The 24514-nt window shown below is 48.8% G+C and overlaps 1 protein-coding gene across 1 annotated transcript in view; it reads right to left on the reverse strand.

The window, feature by feature from the left end:
• Window positions 1–24514, reverse strand: part of CCDC175 (coiled-coil domain containing 175) — an 814258-nt gene that overhangs the window by 327475 nt on the left and 462269 nt on the right. The window lies entirely within an intron of this gene.

A 24514-nucleotide genomic window follows, 5' to 3' on the forward strand; every position in this document is an offset into this window, starting at 1 on the left:
ATCAGAATACCGCGGGACCCGTGAACAACAGGGAAGATACTACCAACACTAGCCAGACTCCATTGAAGACCCCTCCACTGAACATTATCCTGCCAAGCACGCTCATCCAAGCAAGAGAACACTCCTCCCCCCGTAATGTGCTGAGAGGCCCACACTATTGAGTTGGCTTCCAAAACACCATGATTCAATCGAATTGCAGTGTCATCGTGCACCTAAACCTGCGACTGGCCCATTTTGTAAACAAGGTCTCATATTGTCCTAGGCTGCAGATAATAACAGCTGAACTGAGGCCCAGTCATCTATGACATTCATCCTCAAAGGCAGAGATACTCAACACGTGTGGTCTTAGGTTCCTTTTTCCAGAGAGAAGAGAAAACTTTTATGCTGCTAAATGAAATCGATAGAATAACTCAAGAGACGGCTAGGCATAAGGAATATTATAAGCCTCGTGAGACTCGTAGAGCACGACGTGTACACGCAGGTGGCAAGAGTGACACTGTCGTGTCCCCATTGGTGACATTGTTTGATTCCCTCCGCCCCACGGCTCCAAGTTAAAGTCTGAACCGTTGCTGTGAATTCCACCTAGGTCTATATGAACATTAAGCAAAAACTAGCTAATTTCTACTACTCCCCAGCTCCTCGCTGTGTTGACAACCCCCACATCCCGACTATGGACGCAGCAGGAACTGAATCTGCTGCTACGAAAGGTGACATTGCGGCCCTCTTAAGTGAAATCAAGAATATGGGAGCCAGTATAAGGGGAAAAATTGACAAAATCACACAGCGCATGGACAACATAGAAGAGAGGCTTGAAGGAGTGGAGAACAACCAAGCCTCTATAGACACTCTCGAGACACAGCTTGAACACAGGATAACTGACCTGGAACAGAGAGAAGAGGACTTCAAGTTTAAAATGGACGACTTGGAAAACCGGGAGAAGAGGAATAACCTGCACATTTGGTATTCCGGAATGAGAAGGGGAAAGGGAGGGTGACCTCAGGAGGACGCTCCACGATATCCTTAAGCTCCTGGTTGGCGATGATGTGATTGATGAACCAAAAAACGAAATAATTCACAGAGCGGGGGGTTGGGGAGGCACATGGAGGTCCAAGATCCGTCCTTGCTCGCTTCCACAGCTATCAGGACAAGGCCAGGATACGGGATAAGGCGAGGGGTGGCGGAGCAATTACCCTTGGAGGAGTACGGATAACGATTTTCCAGGACTTGTCCTCGCTGACCCTGGCGCTGAGGCAAATATGCGGCCCTCTCAGGAAATGGCTGAAAGAATGAGTAATTCGATACAGGTGGGGCTATCCTTTCTCTCTCTCCATTGAACATGAAGGAACGAAAATACGGCTGAAGTCCGAAAAAGAAATGAGAACATGCACTTCTGAGCTCACTGCAAGGTGCGAAGGGAGATCGAGAAGAGCCAAGACAAGAGGGAAGAGAATGGCGTATGCAAGGCCCCAGGAGAAAGCGGGTGAAGGGTTCGAGGAAATTTTGAAGAGGCAATGCCTCCCCTGAGGGATATAACTGACCTTGGTAAGACACAATAGAGTTATGGATCTAAAATTGCAAAATGTGATGTTTGACCATCCGATCAGAATATGTGTTATTGTTTTGTTATTAAATGGATGGGCGGGAAGGCGCTTGAGGTTATGGGGCCTCAAATGACATTAAGGTTTTCTTTTATGAATGGGATCATGAACTAACAGTCTCTACTGGTGGTCCGATGCCAGGGCCGGTATTCTCAACTGGGCTCGATCGGGTGCCATCAATCGGGAAAGCAGATGGGGGTGCGGGGAGGAGGGAAGGGAGAAGGGTGGCGAAGGGCGAAAGGGTGAGAGCAATATCCTTATTAGTTCAAATGAAGAGACATGATGTGCGGTGCAGTGAACTGCTGACTTATTGGACATGGTGGAAAGGGCATTTCACTTTAGCACTTGAAAATGGCAATGACACTTGACTCACGAGCAGGAGACTCCCTTAGGGTGGGAACACTTAATGTCAAGGGCCTTAACTCACCAACGAAAAGATCCCTGGTATGCAGAGAATTTCATGGAGCAAATATTGACATCCTCCTCTTGCAGGAGACCAAATATGTTAAGGGGGAACAGCGATATATTCTTGTGAAGCATATGGGAATAGAGTTCTGGGGTTCTGGGCTGCAGAGGAAGGGGAGTGTTGGGATAATTATTAAAAAAGGAATAGGGTTGACGGCTTCCAAGGTATGGTCTGATGTAGAGGGTCGTGCCCTGTTGGTGACGGGCTCTATTGGGAAAGGAAATGTAACGGTTGCCACTATATACTCCCCCTACTGGTCAGGTCCGGTCTCTTGCCAAGACAATTCCTAAAATCATGCTTGAGGCCACTGGTCACATTATTTTGGGAGGCGATTTCAATTTGTGGGCCGACCCTACCCTAGATCGGAAATCGGGCAACCCTGACACGAGAGACCGGGCCGAGGGTGGACATATTGAGTTTACAGACATGGTGGACGTGTATGACATGAGAGATGTGTGGCGGGGGCTGCACCCGGATGAGCGAGGTTACACTTTCCATTCTGCTCCTCACAACACCTTTAATATAATTGACTACATAAACCTGTCTAAGGAGATTTATGATACCACAATAAGATCTGACATTGTTCCGGTCACATGGTCTGACCATGATATGGTCACTGTTGACAACCATGAAAGGGGGGGCGAAGGAGGTTTAATGAAGCTCTCTTGAAGTATCCATGCTCAAGGCACAGATGGAGACAAAGATTAGCGAATATTTTAAGGTAAATGATACTGGGGAGATTTATAAGCTGGTAGTGTGGGAAGCTGGGAAGGCAAGATGGCGGGGAGTCCTGATGAGAGAAGGGTCTTGCAAAAAGTGAGAGAGGGTGTTAATTGAAAATAGACTTGCAAAGGAGATCTGCCACCTTGATGGGGAAGTGAGGAGGGATGATAGTGTAGACCCTAACAAGATTAATGAGGTGAGAAAGAAAATAGAGGAACTTCGGCTGTTGGAATATGAGCAAATAGTGCGTAAACTGCACCTCCTGAAGCAGAAATTTTATGAAAAAGAGGACAAGCCCAATGCATTGTTGGCTGCTAAACTCAGAGAACAAAGGGCTGAGCGAAAAGTACTAGAAATAACAAATGGAGGGTACTCCCCAGTCATGACAAGGCCCATCATTCCAGAGGCTTTTGCCACGTTTTACGAGACGCTCTACAGCTCGGAGATGGACCCTGACATACAGGGCACCAAAAGTTATTTAGCATCTGTTAAAATTCCAAAGATATCAGGTGTGGATTTGCAATTTTTAGAGAGCCCCATAACAGAGCAGGAAATCCAGAATGCAGTCAAAAGGTTGACTCTTGGTAAATCACATGGAGAAGACGGCTATACAGCTGGTTTCTATAAATCCTTCATCCCACACCTTCTACCTTTCATGGTTGAACTATTTAGCGAGATCCTAGACACGATAAGGCCCCAGACTCTTTTGTCCGCCCTGGTCTCAGTGATTCCCAAGGAAGGAAGGGACCCCAAACAATGTGGTTCGTATCGTCCAATATCCCTGCTCAATATAGACGCCAGAATATATACAAAGTTCAGGAGAGGAATACAGGCTGTATACACATCCCCCAAAGCTTCTGGGTTTGTAAACAGAGAGTACTCTCGCTGGTTTGAGCTAGGCGGGGTACCGGACAGGGATGGCCGCTCTCGGCTATTCTCTTCGCCCTCTCCCTGGAACCCTTGGCCCAATAATTGAGAGAAGACCCTCAGGTAGAAGGATTATGGTTGGGTGGTACTGAGTATAAGGTAGCTCTGTTTGCTGACGACATACTTCTTCACGCAGCTAACCCGATAATGTCAATTCCCAGAGCCCTTCAACTAATCAATGAATATGGAGAATTCTCTGGCTTTAAAATAAACAAGGCTAAATCCATTTTATTCCCCCTGCTAGATGCCGCACAGATGAATGTAGACAGATTTGCCCGACTAGGTCTCACGGTTGAATAATGTAAATTGAAGTATCTGGGCATACAAATCACAAGGGACTTAAAGGACTTGTATGAAGCCAACTTCCCTCCTCTTCTCCAAAGGTTCCATACAGACCATGCCAAGTGGAATAGGTTGACTATATCCTGGATAGGGAGACTCAATGCCGTTAAAATGGTCTGTCTTCCCCGATTTCTCTATCCTTTTCAGATGCTCCCAATCAAGATGCCTGGAAGCTTTTTTAACAAGGTCAGAAGGGCCATTGTCCGATTTCTCTGGCAAGGGAAAAAAGCTAGGATTGCATATGACACCCTGACGTTAACTAAAGACAAGGGAGGGGTAGGTCTCCCTGACCTGAGGAAATATTACGAGGCTGCCCAGCTGCGAATCCTGATTCCCCATTTGCGCAACCACAAGGAACCCCAATGGATTGCCATGGACAACTATTATCTATCCCCGGCAACAGTTTTCGAATGATTATGGGTACCGAAAAATAAACTAATAAACAGATTGAGGGTCCACCCGATATTGGGAACCATTTGGGAGATTTGGAAGGAGGGACTGAGATGCGGAGAGTCTCCTTATGGCCATCTCCATTGAGCCACCTATGGTCCCCGGGTATTAGAGAATATATCCCCAATGTGGAGAGATTTCAATCGTGGTATGAGGCCGGATTGGAAAGGGTTGGTCAACTATGAAAAAATGACTCTGTTACAATCCTGGAGTTGAAGGAGGCATTGGACCTCCGTACCTTGCCTACCTTCCAATTCCTACAGATTAAAGGCACTCTGAAGCGAGCTGAGTGGAGGGATAAGATAAAGAGAGACCTCACCACCTTTGAAGAGCGTTTAAACTCTAGAACGGAAATGAAGGGTCTGATTTCCGCCATGTACTGAGAAATGATAGAGGCAGGGAAAGGGACCACTGTGTTGCTAAAAAGTAGATGGGGAAGAGATCTTGGTGAAGACATCGAACCAGGTATGTGGGGGAAGATATGCAGAGCTGCCTCACAAATCTCAATAGCTAGTCAATACAAACTACATGCTATCAAATTATTACAATCGACGGCAGTATGACACGCACAGGCTCTCTAAGATGTTTCAGTCCACTAGTCCACGATGCTGGCGTGAGTGTGGCGGGATTGCCGACTACTGGCATATGCGGTGGAGTTGTCCCCGGGTTAGGGTTTATTGGGACGAGGTCCTGGGGTGGATTAAAGACCTCAACGGTATTCACAGAATTGCAGAGCTCTATCTCATTTTGTTTGGTTTTGAGAAATGCGAGGATGAGTGGAAAAAGATCAAAGGCCTGGCTACACAATTATTGTTGGCTGCACGTGCTATATTGGTGATGATGTGGAAGTGCCGACAAAGGGGGAATGGATCAATGCAGTCTCAAATATATGCATTATGGAAAAAATAACCTTGTCCCTACACGGGAAATCTACACAATGTGATGTGCTATGGATGGATTTTGTGGATAAATACATGCCAGGAACATTAACTTAATCAACGGAAGCGAGATTTGAGGACCGCTTCGCCGTTTGGGCAGGTCTGGGCAAACCCATATACTGTATGATGTTGTATAACATGAAAATGGAGAGGCTGAGATCTGATTTTCAAATGTGGTTCGCCTATCAAGGGAGTCTCGGATTGCTTCAGTTGTGACCATTTCAATGCCCATGCACACATGATTGTAAGAGGAATGCTCTTTTCAGGGGGGTGGAGGGTGGGGGTGGGAAAAGTTGTTCTGAAGATCTTCAGTTCATTGTTGCTAGAATACTTATGGTACACATGTATATGTTAACGTGATTTATGTCCAACTCTGTTCTGTAACACAATGTTTTCGTTCCTTTTCTCTGACTTGTTTTTATGAAAACTTAATAAAACTGAATAAAAAAAGAAATAAAAAAAGGCATATGGATAAGCCTGGATTGCATGTACGGTGCAAACCCTGACTTTCTCAACCACGCAAACCTGTGTGCAAGGTACTAGTCACCATGGATCTGCTAAAGCTATCTGCAGTATCCAGACCTGACTGAAGGCACTCAGACATTGCCTCCTTACCATCACTGATGATAGGCAGGAAGCCGTCTCTTTCTTCCCCTTTGGGAATGTGGTCAGCCGCCATTGCTACGCAATCCCACAGGGTGAACATAAACTTTGACAAGGTACAAGTGACATTTGCCGACTTCAAAGCCATGCTACCAGCAGTAAAGAGTTTCCGTGCCCAAGCATCCACCCGTTTGAAATCCCTGTGTGTAGGAATAGTAGGGTATGCAGATTGTTTGGTGGACGTGGCCACCTGGATCACTCAACTTTCTGGTATTAGTTGTTTAGTCAAATGGTGCTACAGCTCCTGCATTCATTTGCAGGAACCAGCAAGCGCTCTGTGCTTCCTGTTCTTGTGCGTGAGAGCCAGACGGCCCTTGTCAAGGGTAGAAAAGTCACTGCGAGGATCAGCATCCAGACCAGCGGTGAAGTTAAGTGTTGACATTTAATTTTATTTTCTATGTGTGATTGTTTGTGTAGCATGCCGTTAGGTATGTATCCATATGTGAATGAGCGAGTGTATGATGTATGGGTGGTTGGGTATGCATGTGAATGCATGTGAATGAGCGAGTATGGGTGCCCATAAGAATGAGTGAGTGAATGGATGTGCATGTGTTTGTGCAGGCCCTAGGCCTGATTTGGGCAAGGCAAGACAGCGAGTGAGGGGACTGGAGGGATATGTTTTACTGGGCATCTACAATAAATGCAGCACAAAAGTGTTATGTGGCTAGACTGCCATTTTGATGCGCCCATCTAGCCATTTATTACGGTGGCATGGCATTTTTTACTGGGCATCTTTGATAAAGCAAGTATGATAAGGGTTATTATGTGGCTAGATTGTCGTTTTGGTACAGCTAGTATACAAATATCTTACTGTGGCATGGCTTCTTTCACTGGGCATCTATGATAATGCTAACAAGATAAGTGTTGTGTATCTAGACTGGCCTGTCTACATTGGTTCCGCCAGTTTAGACATGTTTTCTTATTGTGGCATGGCATTTTGAATGGCAAAGCAAACATGAGAATGCTTGTATATGGGAATACTGCCATATATTGTGGGGAAAGACATTATGAAAATGTGTTAGGAAATGTTCCTGTGCACAGTTGGTGACTTGCATCTATTGCATTTCTTCAGGAGTTACACTGCAAAACCAATTGCAAACTGCTTGTCTTTTTAGTCAATGTTTCACTGAAAGTGTGCTGTATAATGCACCATTTAACCCATTATTAAAAAAAAATTCTCTCTGGCTAACCTTGGTCGCTCTTGCATAGCTGTGGCAAAAATTAACACCCTTCCAATTAATAAATTCACCAACTGCCATTGGACTTTCCTGAGAGAGAGAGAGCGAGAGAGAGCGAGAGAGAGAGGGTGAGTGAGAGTTTGTGTGTGTGTGTACAGTTTGGGTGGAATGGGAATTAGGAGTGCCCTCAATTGAAAGCATGCATACCTTTTAATAACTCATGCGCCTTTGCTCTAGGTAGTATCTTCTTGAAGAACACAGGTCATTCATTGTTCTATAAACATTTAATCAAATTATTTTGCATATCGTTTACATTTTTTCTTGGTATTGCAATCGACTCACTGTGGCAAAAGTATCATTTTAATAAAGCAAAGTTGAAGTGATACGTGTTTCGACACACAGCCTCTTGTCAGACTTCTTAAATTCCATTAGATGTCCTAGCCAGAGGGGATCCAAAGAGAAAGAGGGGAGTCATTCACAAAAGGTAACGGTATTCAAAAGTAGAGGGATATTTCTGAAAAAGTTTAGAAATTATCAAATGTATTATGGGAATTAAACTGCCATATGAAACAATGGTGGGCACTGCTAAAATTGTTATAGCAAGAAATTAAGGGAGAACAGGCCTGGCTCAATTACCACATTAGTAGGAGAGGATGTGGCATACAATGACAATGGAACTATGTTGTGGCCACTGAGTGACCAGCCAACTGGATGGGTTGAACAACAGCTTAAAGGAAACAGTGTAAAACTTTCAGTTCTCTAACATCAAAATTATACAATACAGCTGTCTCCACATTTTATGAAGGAAAACAATGAAACCCTCTTGTGAGCCAAACATAAAGGACTCCTACAGAGAGACAGGAGAACAAGAAGATTCAAACCCTGACGGCGCTCTAAGGGCCCTACTGCGCAGTTGAACCAAGGCATTACAATCAGAAAGATGTTGTGCCGATTCCACCACATATTCACCACAAAATCGACAGTCTATCCCCCTTTCGAATATTGTACCACCTGCCTACAATCCCATAAGTGTTAACAGAACTGAATTTAAGTCGTAGGTAGTCCCATACAATGTGATTTCCAACAAAACTGCTAATGTATGAAGGGGTCGCCATCCTGTCAAGTATGTAGGGAAAGAAATTGTCAGCTGTTGATTTGGAGGTTAACAATCATTTCGTCTCGGTTGTTGTTCACCAATTTACCCCTTATGGTACACTTAAAGTGATTCAAACCCAGCATCAAAAGTGCCTCCCGAGATCTCCGAAGCACCTGGTTAGCCAGACGCTGCATCCCACCTATGGTGGAGAGCGTCATGTAGGGTACCTTGGTGATAAAGGCATCGAAAAGGGTCCCCATGAGAGTGTTGCTCTGAGCGTGAGCTAACTTCTAGTAGAGCGTCAAGCTGCTTAACATAATTTTCTCTCGAATCAGAACGAGGTCAAACTCCGGAGCAATAATTTCAGCAGGACTTAGGAGGGCAATCTCAAGAGACGTCTGAGCAATCTGGTTTCTATCTTAGAGAGAACCCCCAGCCATCCCAGGGCCCAGACTTCAGCTACATAGAAAAAGATGGAAGCAATTTCCTCAGTATACAGCTTGAGCAATGTTCCCACTGAGGAACCTCCTCCCCTTCTGGCAAAAGAGGATACAGCCCCCAAAGTTCTAGCACACCGCACCTTTAGGGCATTCAGATGGGATACGCCTCCAAGACTGACTTCAAAGGTGATGCCAAGATAGACGTACTGGGACACAACCTCAATCGGAGTGCCCTCCAGGTTCCATCCAATTCTGACTGCGCTCAACTAGGGATTTCAAAGACCATGATCTTGGTTTTCATAGTGTTGAACCTGAGGGAATTCAGGGCCGAGAAGGAGTTAAGGTTGTTAAGTGAGGTTTGGAGACCACCTGGCGTAAGGTCTAGAAGTACAATGTCTTTGGCGTATCCAATCCACAATACCACCATGTCACTGAGCTTAGGTGGAAGGCACTTAGGGTCAGCCAGAGCTAACCCCATGTCGGAAAGGTAAAGGTTGAAGAGAATGGGGGCTAGGATGCAACCTTGTTTCAGACCTACATCAGTGTATATCCAGGCTGATGTTCCCCCATTACCCTCCAACCGGACCTTAACACGGGTTTCAGCATGTAGCAGTGCAATCATTTTTACCAGACTGGATGGAATCACCCAGCTATCCAGCTTCCACCCAGAACCTTGCACGGTCGACCGTGTCGAATGCAGCACGTAATCTACAAATGCTGCATAGATGGGTCTCTTGCGAATCAACCGGACTTGCTCGATGTAGTGGTGAGGGCTAAGATGTTGACAGAAGTCTAGCAGCCCTTTCTCAAACGGGTTTGGTTGCAGGGGATGTTTCCAACCTCTGCCCAGTTCGTCAGTTTGTCCAGTAAGACCCGAGCAAAGACCTTGGAGGAAACATCTTACATTGCCAATAGGGAATTATTACGGGGGCAGGAGGACCCTTCTAATGGATTGGGACTAGAATACTGTTGTGCCAGGTTCAAGGGGGAACCTTGGTGACAGAAATACAACTAGAGAGGTGGTGGAGAACATTTGCCCAGAGGGAGATGTCAGCCTTGATGATCAGGTTACAAATGCCATCAGGCCCCGGTGCCCGAGAGGATTTACTGGCGCTGATGAGCCTGGCAACCTCCTGTGAGCTTCGCAAAAAATGTCCAGGTACCAGTCTCCCGAGGCACGTAGGACTGTCTGGGGTTAGAGTGACCCAGTGTAGCTGAGATGTGGTAAATCCATTCATGTTCCGGGATGCCATAAAGGGCCAAAGGGGGCGAGCTCTGGTCATTGACTATCTGCCAGAATTTCCTTGCACCACTGTCAATAGTTGTCATCACCAGAGCGTGCCATTTCTGGCAGTCCCTGGAAAACCTGTGGGCTCTAAGCCACTTAGTCTAGTTAGCCTTAAGCAGCCTCCTGCCTTCGGCATGCATGGCTGGATCTTCAGCCACATGTGATAACTTTCGTAATTCTGCACGAGTAGATCTCTTTTTATCACAAATTGTTTTATCAAAGCTATTTCTATGAACCGTGCGAGGACCTGTAGTCCTCCGGTTGTTCCCCTTGTTTACCCTGGTAACCTGGGCGATAAGCCCCTCATATAGTGATCATTTCTCTAGACCCCAAAAAACATTACTCACAGAAGTTGGAACCAGCCCTTTTTAAGGGAAGTCAGAAAAGTCCCTGCGAGCTGTTACCAGGGCAGCCTCAACTCTGGTGGAGTTCAATCCTTTCTCTAGTCAATGCTCTATTCAGTGTTAGTAAACCAGTGTTACGATCGCCATAACTGGGGCACTCCACATTAAGTGCAAGGGTGACAGGAAAGTGATCACTCTCCAAACACTGGTGAATGCCCATGTTGATCACAATAGATGGTCTGTAGCCACAAATACATGGTCAATAATACTAGAACTGTAGGAAGAAGACTGTGTAAACTGTGCTGGGCAGTCCGATGGGTGTGCCCCGTTCATCATAACAAATCCTTGCTTAGAAAGTAGGGTCGCCCAACTAGGCCCCTAGGACAACGATGGTGAAGTCGAGACTTGTGCCTTTGGCCAGAATGATGTGCATCCATGCCTCTGGCCTCAGATGCTTGGTTACTGGGAAACCTAGAATTAAAGTCTGCAAACAATAATGTTGTCAGGGTGTTGGTCTCTAGGTCAAGCCATCCCACCAGCTCGTTCATGACTGCGCTATGAGGGGCAGATCATAGATATTTTTTTTGTAACTTATTTTTATTGTCTTGACAGCACAACAAAGAAAAAACAGAGGGAGCCACATGGCACCAGTGCAGAAAGCGCGCAATGAAAATTCTTTAGGCAATACAATTCGTATCAAATAAGTGACCTTTTAGGAGAACAGAGAATACAGGTTATTAACACATACAATTTAACATGACATCCACTATGGGGGACCGCCTGGGGAGGCAGTGGCGGAAGTTGATGGTGAGGCCAGGGCAGCAATATAGTCTCGAAATTTCGGCCAGACATCCCTCGGCCTGGAGCGGGAGCGCTGCATTGCACTCCAGGACTGCTCGGTGTCGTGAGCCCATGTGACCGAACCAAGCCATTGTGTATAGGTAGGCGCTCTAGGGCGGAGCCAACATAATAATATACAGCGAACTGCCAGCAGCATACAGAGACCTGCCAGTTTCCTAGAGTCACGAGACAACTGAGGGAAGTCATGGAAAAAACAATGCAGTGGGGTAGGGGTTATCGGGTGTTCCAGAATGTCGGATAATGTAGAGCAAATATCTAGCCAAAATTGGGCTAACCGGGGGCAGAGCCACAGCATGTGCATGTAAAACGCTTGGTCTGCGCCACACCTGGGACAGGAGGGGGGGTTAGCATCGGAGATACGATGAAGTCTCATAGGTGTATAATGATACCTGTGCAGGATTTTGAATTGGATGAGTTTAAATTTAGTGTTGTAGGAAACCTCGTGAGTGCGGGCGCACATACGAGCCCACCTCTCATCAGTGATCTCCGAGCCGAGATCCCTCTCCCATTTGCGACGAAGCTCGGTGAAGTGGGGGGCCGCTCTGGACTGAAGTAAGGTGTAGAGCCTCGACACTTTGCCTTTGAAGGAAAGATAGGAGCAGAGCTCCTCTACTATCGGTTCATCGGGAGGCAAGGCGGGGAAGTCTGAATATCTGGCTTTAAGGTGTCCACGGAGTGACGAGTACTGTAGCCACACCGAGGGTCGGCGCCTGAGTGAGGGGGGAAGGTCAGACCATTCTATAAAATTCCCCTGCTCAAAGGCATCGCGCAGAGTCAGGAAGCCTGCAGTAGCCCAGCGGTTGACCACTGAGAGTGGAATGTGTGGGACACCGGGCAAGAAGTTCCACAGTGGGAGGTCCCCGTGGAATGGGCTGGGAGTGTCAACCATGGTCCAGAATTTGGAAAGGGCCAGGGATGTGCTGGTCACTGGATTCGCAGAGTTTGGATCAGGAAGGATCGGTTGGAGGATCAGGGAACCTATCGCCCGGTCACAGACAGACAGCTTCTCAAGGCGAACATGTGGGGGAGGGTCGACAGTGTTGAACCAAAATGCCGCAAACTGTGACTGGGCCACCACCCAGTATCTGACAAAATCGGGAGCGCCGAAACCACCTAACGCCTTAGGGGCGGATAGCATGGAGAATTTGAGGTGGACAGCTCCGGAGTGCCACAGGAAGGTGTTACATATGCTGCGAAGCATTCGAAAAAAGTTATCCCCTGGCCAAAGAGGTAGATTAGTAAATCGGTACAGTAATTGGGGTAATACAATCATTTTGAGTATACCAATCCTGCCCGCAAGCGAGAGGGGGAGTTTAGTCCAGCTGGTGGCCTTAGCCTGACGGGTAGTTAGATAGGTGTGGAAGTTGTCATCGCGCAGCTGGGGTGTGTGCCGGTAGACCACCACACCTAGGTAGGTGAAGCTATTGGGACACCAGTTGAACCCATGAAGCTCGGGGGGAGCCTGTGTGAAGTCTGTGAGCGGAAACAATACAGATTTAGAACAGTTAATCCTCAGACCGGATATGTCACCGAAACGGGCCACATCCCTCAGTATGGGCAGAAGGTTGGCTACAGGGGATCGGACATACAGGAGGGTATCGTCTGCGTAGAGGGAGATTATGTCGGTCTGGCCAGATGTGCGCAACCCTCTGTGCGAGTGCAACTGTCTAATCATGTCAGCAAAGGGCTCCATGGCAATTGCAAAGATAAGCGGGGAGAAGGGGCATCCCTGGCGTGTTCCTCTAAAAATCTGGAGGGGGGAGGAGCACCTATCTTCTGTGCGGACTTTGGCGGACGGGGCGGTGTAAAGGAGCTTTATCCAGGTGCAAAAGTTAGGACCGAAGTTACATTTCTCTAGAACACACCATAGGTATCTCCATGAGACTGAATCAAAAGCTTTTTGCATGTCCAATGCAGCCGCCACAGCCTGGGTGGCAGGGTCGATCCTAGTGATCACATTGAAAAGTCTCCTCAGATTTAGGGAGGTGGATCTGCCGGGGACGAAGACGGCCTGATCTGGATGGATAATGTGGGACATGTATGGGGCTAAGCGGTTAGCAAGTAGCTTGGCAAATATCTTAATGTCACTATTAATCAGAGAGAGGGGACGGTACGAGCCGCACTGCGTAGGGTCTTTTCCTGGTTTAAGGAGCACTGTAATCAATGCCTCCCGGAGGGACGGTGGGAGAATGCCCCTGTCGCACGATTCTTCCCAGAGCATTAGTAGGTGCGGCGCCAATTGGGTCTTGAATAGCTTATAGAGGTCCATCGGGATCCCATCGGGGCCGGGGGCTTTACCGGATGCCAGTGACTCAATGGCCTCCACAATTTCCTCTAAGGTGAAAGGCCTCTCGAGGGAGGCGCTAGTGTTGTCCGACAAAACTGACAGAGGAAGACTCTCTAAAAAGGAGTTAATGTCGGAGACCTGGGAACTGTCTACCTCCGAGTACAGGGAAGTGTAGAATGCGAGGAACTCGGAATTGATGTCCTGAGGGGAGGTGGCAAGTGTGCCATCTGGTCTGGAAATGGCCGGGATATGGGAGGCCCCGAACTCGCGGTGCAATTGTCTAGCCAGCATTCTGCCGGGTCGTTCACCCTCGCCATATTTTCTCGCTGATTGGGGGGAATCTAGGAACCTGACCTCGCGCTCAGCAAGGCCACGAAACCTGTCCAACTCAGAGCCCAGGAGCGCAAGTGTGGCCGGGGAGTGGTCATCAGCGTATTGGGATTCATAGACGGAGAGGGCCGATTCGCAAACAGCTATATCGGCCCGAATGTCCCTAAGTATGCCACTGCACTTGGAGATGGCAACCCCTCTAGTGTGTGCTTTAAAGGCCTCCCATAGCACCGCGTGTGTTGGGACAGAGTGTAAGTTAAACTCGAAATATTCCTCGATAGATGTCTCAAGCTCAGACACGAAAACTTGGTCAAGAAGTGAGTGGGGGCTCAGCCTCCACTGTCTAGTTTTATTGGGATCTAATCCCCAGTTCAAAGAGATTAGTACAGGTGAATGGTCCGATAGCGTCCTGGGGAGTATGGCTAAGTGGGTGATGCATCTAACGAGTATATCTGTGACGAGCCACCTATCTATCCTGGAGTGGGAGTCATGCACTGAGGAATAGAAGGAGTATGTACGGTCATCGGGGTACATCAGGCGCCAGGCGTCTACCAACGCCAAGCGGGGGAGCGAGGTAAGGATGGAATATGCTGCCCTAGAGAGTTGGCGGGGGCGAGAACCCGATCTATCCAGGTTGACATCTATTATCGTTTTGAAGCCGCCCCATAGAATGGGAATTAGAGGGTAGCTCTCGAGCAGAGTGGCCAGGTGGAGGTAGAAGTCAGGGTCGTCGATGTTGGGACCATATATGTTCAGAATGGCAATTTCCTGTTGCTGCAATATACCGGTGATGAGCACAAACCTACCGAGTGGGTCTATGTGAGAGTGTTGACATGTAAACTTCAGGCTTTTATGTATTAGGGTGAGGGTGCCCCGGCTCTGGGTGGAGTAATTAGTATAATACCTCTGGGGGCCCCATTGCTTGGCAAACCGCTCGCAGTGTTCGGAGCGGGCGTGAGTTTCCTGCAGGCACAGGATCTTCACTCCGTGGCGCTCGGCGTGAAGCTGAATCTGTCGCATCTTTTTATGGTTGCCCAGACCCCTGACGTTCCAACTCATAAGAGTTGTATCAGCCATACTTGAAGGGGTGATGGTGGAATAGATAAGAGTGGATTCCAGTAAGGTGAACGGTGTGTACCCATGGAGTATGCGGTCCTCCGACCATATGTGTGAATTGATTGCACGTGGTGCCCGTGGTGCCTCTGAAGGCTGTCAAGAGTTTTACAAACCATAACATTCCCAAATTACCTCCCACCCACATCCCTCCCCCAATCGGAAGGACGAGACCCAAACACAACCACAATAAACGTAAACTTTTAGGCATCAAGGCCAGGGGGTCTGCTTGCGGCCGGGCAATGGCGCGCCGGACCGGGAGAGCGTAAGGAGAGTTATGCTACGTAGTAGGATTAGGCAGGGCATTTAGAGTGTATGCGGGTTACCTCGGGTCCAGATCTGTGAAAAAGTGGGCCCAGCAGAGGTTGGGATGTCGCCGTGTGATAGGACGCGGTAACCACATAGTTGGGTGTGTATTTAGCTAGAAGGGACATGGGTCCCGTGGTCACAGCGAGCAAAGTGAATGGAGTGAAATGTCGGGTGACTCCGGGAAGGGACCCCTGAGAGATGGTAATTACAGTGAGCGGGACAGTAGCAGGGTGCGAGATACACCGAGACAGATAGGAGATGAAACGACATAAGCAACATGAACTACTATAAAGTACGATGAATAGGGGCCATCGAGGGGGGGGGGAGCCGTGGCGGCCCCACCCCGCGGGCCAATTACAACAGAATCATTGAGAAACCATACAACCCATATCAACATTGTCTACATCAACCCGGAAAGTGTTCATCTATACATTTCGAGGCTTCTTCGGGGATAGTGAAAAAGTGTGTTTGATTAGAGTGCACAATCCTCAGTTTGGCGGGAAAGAGCATGGAGTACTTGACCCCTAGGTCCCAGAGTCTCTTTTTCACCGCAAGGAAAGTCTTACGTTCCTGCTGCACAGCCACAGAGTAATCCGGGTACAAGTGCATCCTTGCAGCCCCAAGATGAAGCTCGCCCTTGGCCCTGGCCGCCCGGAGCAGGGCATCGTGGTCACGGAAATTGAGGATTCTGGCAATGATAGGGCGGGGTGGGGCACCAGGCCTGGGTCTAGGGGCCAAAGAGCGGTGAGCTCGCTCCACTGCGAATTGTGCTGAGAGGTTGGGGCTATCCAGGAGGGTCAAAAGGGTGCGTTCCACGTAGTCCTCCATGGGCTCCCCGATATCGTCCTCGGGAATGCCAACAATGCGTAGGTTATTCCGCCTGAAGCGGGATTGAAGGTCGTCGTTTTTCTTTTCGACCATAGAGACCCGGTTGGTCAGGGTGGTCACAGCTGTGCGAAGGGAGACCAGGTCGTCCTCTGCGGTGCTGACCCTAGTCTCGATCTCAGCGACCCTGCTGTCTGTTTTTTCGATATGGGCCTTTATGGAAGAGATGGTCCCGTTCATATCGTCCAGCTTAGTGTGGAGCGCGGTAAAACCCTCTCGCATGTATTCCATCATTTTCTGCGAGTCGTCTGAGGTAGAGGGCGTTGCAATGACTGGCGCCTCTTCGGCTAGCGGCTTGGAGGGAGTTTTAGCAAACATATTTAGCGAGGCCTGCCTCTTGTTAGAACCGGCTCCTTTGGTCATGGCGATAGGACGCGTCTGGTGTCCAGGATCAGGTGCAGGTGTGGCAGGAGGCCTTCCAATAGGCGACCCGTAGGGCGGCCAGGTGGGGAGGAGGGAAGGTATGGAGAGCAGCTGACGAGTTTGGGGGAGAACCAGGGGTCCCCAACAGAGAACAGCGGGTGAGACCGCCGGGTCCAGGACCAGTGGGGTAGATCAGAAGTGAGGCTGCCAGTGGTGTGTAGGGGGAGCTCAGTAATTGTAGGGGGTTAGGACCCCTGCTCCAGGAGTGCTCCGGGGCTATTGGCGGCCGCCGGCAGAAGCCTGGGAGTGCTGGAGAGCCCACGGAGTTGGTTAGTAGTGGGTCGGCTGGTGAGGAGAGCCAATTGTTTGTGGGCCAAAAGTAGCGCTGAGAGGGGTATTACACGAGGGCCGCCCAGCAAGGGGATCAGATCCAGAGTTGGGGGGGGAGAGGGGGGGGCAGGTGAGATGGAGGCCGGAGAGAGCTGTGGTGTCCCAAAATAAGTGTCCGCTGGGGCTCAGGGACCAAGGTCGGTGCAGGCTGAGAACACAGGAGCGGGCAGGGGGCAGCACCGTGGTAAGCGTGGCCCGTAGGCTCGGTCGCAGCTCAGGCCCGCAGCAGACAGGAGCAACACCAAGCGCCCCCCCCCCGAACCCCCTACCTTGTCGCGGATCAGAGAGGGCGCGCCCCGCCGGAGGGGGGGCGCCGCAGGTAAGCAGGTATCGGAGAAGCAGGTGTCCGCGGTGGGGGGTCCGCTCCCCGCGGCTCGAGAGAGGGAGCCAGGCAGAACGGCGTCACGGGCGCCGCAGGTAGGAGGGGGGCGCCGCAGGTAAGCGGAGCGGAGAAGCGGGTGTCCGCGGTGAGGGGTCCGCTCCCCGCGACAGGGAGCCAGGCCGTACGGTGTCACGGGCGCCACGGGAGCCGGACCATACAGGCTGCCACAGGTCCAGGCAGGGTGCGTGTGATCCACAGGAGGAGCGATGAGGCCGAGGATGGAGCGCGGGAGCCGGCCAGCCCCGGCCGACGAGGAGGGCTCTGGCGCCCCTCCCCCCACAGCGGCCCGCAGCGCCGCGTCCTGAAGTGGATGGGAGGGCCGCAGCCGGTGGAGCCGCGGGCGGGCAGCCAGGCGCAATAAGACCCCGGCAGAGTAGAGGGCAGCAGTACGGTCCACAGGAGGGGCCGCGGGGGCCAGAAATCCGCAGTAGTGCAGCGGATGCGTTGAAGATGAAGCACCGCCCGCACACGGGAGGATAACCAGAGCAGAAGAGTGCTTTTCAAGGGATCGTACGCTCTCCCAGCTCGGAGCTCCGCAGCTAGGCGGCCATCTTACTTCGGCACAACAGCGCCCCCGATCATAGATATTGACAAGTATAATATCCTGTGTCCCGGGCAGATCATTTAGGGACAGCCGTCCGATCAAGATGTTGGGTGAGTGGCATGGGATCTCTGTTAGTCGCAGTGTTTTTTTGCACCCAAGACCAGTCCACCCCTTGGCCTGACAATGTTCCCTTTGTTTGCAGATTTTTGAACTAGCGCCCACCCATCAAGCACCATTTGATCCACCAGCCAAGTCTCCCGCAGTGCGAAAATATTAAAACAATCAACATGGCCAAACAGACCATCATCTTCATACAAGTGTTTGTGCCCCCTAGTATTCCAGTTTATGAAATGGAAGGAGTGGTTAGGGATACCTCAGGTTTCTCTGTCGGACCCACCCCGCAAGCCACTCACAGTGATTATCCTCATTAGTAGGACTACCAACAACCTCCCTCGTACCCAGATTAGAAAGCTGGCGACCTTGGCAGGTGTCAGTAGTAGCTAGATTGGAATACAGCATAGCACTAGGAACACCAACTGGGATGAATAGTCGGAGCTCCTGTTTTCATTGCCTTGCAGTGGCTTTAAGTACACCTGCCAGGCCACCCTGAAACTTCAGAGGGTGTAGTTTGTTTCAACTCGGGGCAACACATTCAAACCCAACACATTCATAACCAACTTTAAAGAACAGTGAAGAAAAGTCAGTGACATAGTCAATCATAATGTCAGAGAAAAAATAAACAATTGAGGTAACACAATCAACATCCTCGCATTGGAGCACGGCCTTACGGCCTTGTATGCTATTAATGGAGTCATGGCTATTAATGGAGCGTAGCGGTATGATGGAATGAAATTGCTCCAGAATCTGAGACTGGTTCAAAAAATCCGATTGGTCTCTTCGGAAAAGGTTCCTGATTTGCAGTGCTTTTTCAACATTCTCCATGGGTGTACAAGGATAGAGGCAGCCAGAGTCAGGCCTGGAGGGCATAGATGTTAGTAGGGCACCAGATGGAATAGCTGAGCTGGCAGCTGGGCTAGTGGGCACTTGAGACAAAGAGTTAGATGCACAACCGGAAAACAGTTGTTTAAAGTTGTACACAGGGACAGAATCGCTCTGTCTTTCGCTGCTCTCCACTCCGCCCTTCCGGGAATGTGTATCGTAACCCCTTTTCTTATGGCCAACAGCAGGGAGAGCAGACAAGGACATGTTGGAAACATCAGCAGAAGACCTTTTGCCTGCCAAGCCTGCTGTAGCAGGCACTGCAGAAGTGGCGCCCTGTGAAGGTTCATCAGGTGAGATGCAAAGAGAGGTTTGAACGGCACAGTTGTTTCTACTCACACAATGGCCAGTATGGTGAGTGACTATTCCAAGTATGTCAGTAGATGGAACCAAGGCACTGTTACAGGAGGTCGCCTAGTGCTTCTAGGGCACAAGGGGTGGCCCTGTTGCTGTTTGAATTTAACCCTTGAACCCAAGGAAGGATTGAGTTAGTAGGAATGACGTCCGAGGGAGTCAAGGTAGCCTTTCCAGTCAGCGGGCCGATTTGGTCGACAGAGGTGGAGGCTCCCCCCGTCTTTGCCGTAATAGGTCTTTTATTTACATATTTCATTGCTTGGCAGATAACCTTCTGTTTTTTCCGTGATGGGCCAGAGCAGACTTTGGTGGTTTGAGGGGCCTCCTTGGCCATGGAATGATGAGACAGGTGATCATTGGCCCGCATAGGAGACCTGGGTTTGTCCGATAAAATAGATAAGAGGTGCTCAAGGCTTTGCTCAATGTTTGAATCTGAGGTAGATAGGACAAGAACAGTCAATTTCAGTGATTTGAGGGTGGAAGCATGAACAGACAGGACAAGATCCTGTTTTAATTGAGACAGGGTCTTATCTGAGCGCATGAGAAGAGTAGATAGCAGGTTTTCCAATTCGACAAACATGAAGTTGGAGGCAGGTCATCCAAGAGTGATCCCTCATTGCTAGCATTCTCATCTGGAAGGTTGTCAGGTGAGTCATCAAGGTCAGGGTCTCATCTGAGGGCATGAGAAGAGTAGATAGGAGCTTTTCCAATTCGACAAACATGAAGTTGGAGGCAGGTCATCCAAGAGTGATCCCTCATTGCTAGCATTCTCATCTGGAAGGTTGTCAGGTGAGTCATCAAGGAGGAAGGACAGATTAAGGTCCAACTGGGGCGGAAGTGGGTGAACAACTGCAGAAACGACCACCTGGTTGATCGAAGCAACATCCAAGAAGACAGTAGTAGATGGGGAAAAAAGGCAGCAGGTGTGTTTGAACTGCTGGGTTGCTAGGACGGGAACTAGCACCAGTGTTGGTTCCCAGATGATCAGACGGTGCAATCCGCAGGGCCTGGGACCCAGGATTCGAATTGTTCAGATTATTCAATATGGGTGCTGGGGCCTCACATCCCAGATAGCCAGGCACAGAACCTGCACTGTGCTCAATGTTAGTTTGTGGAAGAGATGTCAGTGGCGGCAGGAAGATACAATTAGAGTAGCAGTGGTCATATTGAATGTGGACGCAGCCACTGTGCACTACGAGTCCCCATGCGGTAGATGGTAATTTCCGGGATGCGCTTCACACGCTTTGCAGTTCTCCCTGTGAGCAGTCCAGAGTTTTTTCGAGTAATGGTGGCACGTGAAAGCAGGACTAGGTGTAAGAGGGTGAGGTAGATGACACCTTATCCAATAAACAGACCTTGGTCCAGCATGGTGATATCCACACACAAAGCACATCAAACACACCACGACACGCTCCACGTGATACGATAGGTTATTTATACCATGCTTAATACCCAGAGGTTTCTAAGCACGTACCCGGGGATCGAACCAGTGGTGCTTTGTGTCGTCTTGCTTCCAAGGCGAGCACATTGCCCTTGAGCTATCCTCCTGAGACAATAACGTGGGGGCTACAGTGTTAATGGAGTGAAAAAAGCAGCAGCAGCAATGGAAAGGAGAGGCAGACTCAAAAGGTCTGTGTTTCTGCCTTTTAAGTTCTCTCCTTAGCTTCAGGTAATGTTAATACAGAGGCATAGGCACAGGTTATGGGCACGCGTGGCAGTTCAAAGGGAGACCCCCTGCAGTCGCTGCCACGCTGCTTGAGCACGCAAATATACACGCGAGTACAGGTGAGTACGCTAGCCACAGGTCACGGCACATCATGGGGGCTCAGGGCTCGAGGGAGCAAAGTACTGGACCTAGTATGCAGGCAGAGGAGGAAAGAAAATACCAAACCGCAACACTAGGCCAGACTTCAAGCAGGTCCTCGCGTTACTCTCTGCAGCACATCTCATGTCTCGAACTCCACAGCTCTGCTTCGAGATTGCAGGAAGAAAGAGGAAAGCACCTAGTGCCGTAGCCTTCCAGCCGTCAAGCCGCACTACACACGCCCAGAGCAGCAGTCGCTTCCGACAACTCTTTACAAATAAATATTAACAAAAGATAGGCTTAACATGCATTTTCCCAATTTAATCTGATGGCAGGGCTTCAAACATAAAGTGGAGGAGGGGGCTTGTAGAATTCGATGTAGGTCTATGTCAATACTTGGTATAGGAAGCAGATATAGGATAATAAAGATGGATTTGTGGGATTTCAATGGTTGATGCTGTTTAGAAGCATATAGTTATTATATCAATCAAAAGGAGTCACAAGTGAATTAAAACAAATGTAGAATAAAGCAAAGGTAGGACATTTTATTCCGTAGAAGGAAAACCTTTAAACCTATATGTCTAAGCACAAAAAGGCTAGTCTGCATAGTTGATACATGTCCAAAAGAGAATTGGATACAAACATTGGTCATTGCAGCACCGCAAAGCAAAGCAGAAGGAACATGATTGAAATGTTGTTCAAAAGTGTGCTACTGTATTAACTGCTCTTCCAATTTCTTCACAATAATATCTGAGAATATTTTATTTTAAAATTGCAACACTACGAGACTGGCCACCAGGGGGCGCACAGATGAGCACCATCTCCCTCCTTTATATATTGATGCCAAAATGTACACACGTATGCTGGCAGCAAGACTCGAAACCCATATGCCACCCTTAATACATTCTGACCAGGTCGGATTCATCTTAGGTCGACGGGGTGCTGACACAACCCGTAAAACTCTCCATCTAACACACAAAGCCCAAAAAATGTCAAACGCCCCCTCGCTAATGTCTATTGATGTTGAGAAGGCGTTCGACAGAGTAGAATGGGATTTCTTAGAAGCAGTGTTACGCAAAATAGGGCTCGTCCCAACACTCAGAAAAGGGGTTAAAGCAGTATACACATCGCCCCGGGCATCGGTTATGGTGAATTCAGAATACTCTGGGTGGTTCTCCCTCGAGAGGGGCACAAGGCAGGGTTGCCCCCTCTCAGCAATATTGTTTGCTCTCTCTCGGGAACCCCTTGCCTAAACACTCAGGGCTGACAACCGGGTGGAAGGCTTGCGGGTACACGGAAGAGAATACAAACTACCATGTATGCTGACGACATCTTACTCCATGTACAGAACCCACTGACCTCAGTACCCCAGGCCATACAGCTTATTGAGACCTATGGCTCGTTAGCAGGGTTTAAAATCAACCAGCCCAAATCTATTCTCTTTCCCTTAGACAAACCTTCTCCAGAGTCATCCAGGGAACTCTCTCAGCTAGGTTTGACGATGGGAGGCCCAACGGTACGTTACTTGGGAATCAATCTGACAAGAAATATCGATGATATGTATGAGGCAAACTTCCCACAGCTCCTCTCTGCGTTTCATGCAGACTTGGAAAAATGGCGCCCTATCACAATCTCTTGGAAGGGGCAGTTGAACGCCATTAAAATGGTAAGCCACCCTCGTTTCTTATATCCTTCCCAAGTCCTCCCCTTGAAAATTCCAGATGGGTTTTTCAGAGAGGTGAAAAGTGCCATGCCACAATTCCTGTGGGAAGGAAAGAAACCGAAAATATCATATGATGTCCACATACTCCCCAAAGAAAAAGGTGGCGTGGGTCTCCCAGACCTCAAACTGTACTATCAAGCGGTCCAATTGCGTGTGCTAATACCCCACTTAAGAGATAGAAAAGATCTACAATGGGTCCAACTAGACAATGATAACCTAGCCCCAGCCACGGTTTCAGAATGGTTATGGGTACCGAGACCCAAACCTTTGCGAAGACTTCGAGACCACCCCATAATAGGTACTATATGAGAAATATGGAAGGAAGGGGCGGACATGGTCGGTGTCACGACGTGGCTATCCCCTCTAAGCCACTTATGGGCCCTGGGGATTCGTGAAGAGATTCGGACCACTCGAGATAACAATCCTGGTTCGAAGCAGGCTTGGAGAGGGTTGGACAGCTGTGGAAGGGAGGGGCATTCCTGACGGTCCCGGAACTCAAGGAGGCGCTCCAACTAAACCCGATCTCGGTCTTCCTTTACTTACGGCTTAAAGGTGTACTATCAAGAGAAGTCTGGCATGTAGAAATACAAAGGGTACTCACACCGTTTGAAAAACTCCTCGATACAGTGGCGGTAACTAAGGGTTTGATTACGCACATGTACCAAGCACTGTCAGAAAAATGCTTGAGATCAATCACAAACTCAAACACAGAAGATTTCGGTCGAGAATTAGACCAACGCACATGGGATAGGATATGTAAAACACCCTCACAGGTATCAATTGCCGCACAGTATAAATGACACGCTATAAAATTACTGCATAGGTGGCAATACTATCCCCATAGACTATCCAAAATATTTCAGAATACTACTCCTGTGTGCTGGCGGGGATGCGGGAAAATGGCCAATTATTGGCACATATGGTGGGAGTGTCCCAAGGTACGTATCTCCTGGAGTGAAGTCCTTGGCTGTATTATGTAGATTGATGGAATCTCCCGAGAAGCAACGCCTCTCCTTGTACTGTTTGGTCTGGAAGAAGAGGATGATGGAGTGTTCAAAGTGGACGGAGTTGTGGCCCCCTTACTACTTGCGGCACATGCCTGCCTGGTGATCAGGTGGAAGGCAGAGCATCCACCCTCTAAAAAAAGAGTGGATTGGGGTGGCCACAAATATATGTACAATGGAAAGAATCGCTGCTGCCGTCCATGAAAGATCGGCCCAACATGAAGTATTATGGAATGACTTTGCAGATTTGTATGCTCCTAACCCTGAAAGGAACCCTGTTTGAAAGCGAAAAGGGTTGTAGACAGAACCAGTAACATTCTATAGTAAATCCGCATGATGTTGGCCCAGGAATCCTAGGAACAGCCTGCAAGAAACATTGAGACTCGCTGTTTTGTGAAACATGTCAAACACGCCTGAAAGGTGGCCCCACACGACGTGAATATGCATGAATGATAATGTGCTTCAAATGTGCTGATGACCTGTCTTGGGGTTTGGGGGGAGTGAAGGGGGATTACAAACTATTTTTGCTGGTACAGGATCTCTGGAGAAAAGAATGGACTTAGTTTTGTTAAATGGTTGTAACCTGATACTAATGCCAAAGGTATGTCATTTGTTTTTCTTGCATAAAATCAATAAGATCGAATTTGAAAAAAATAATTGCAACACTGTGTCAAACAACCAGGAGTAATAGTTATTCAAATGTAATCTTTAGA

This window comes from Ambystoma mexicanum, chromosome 14 (assembly GCF_040938575.1).
Source record: "Ambystoma mexicanum isolate Mex_15411 chromosome 14, UKY_AmexF1_1, whole genome shotgun sequence".
NCBI lineage: Eukaryota > Metazoa > Chordata > Amphibia > Caudata > Ambystomatidae > Ambystoma > Ambystoma mexicanum.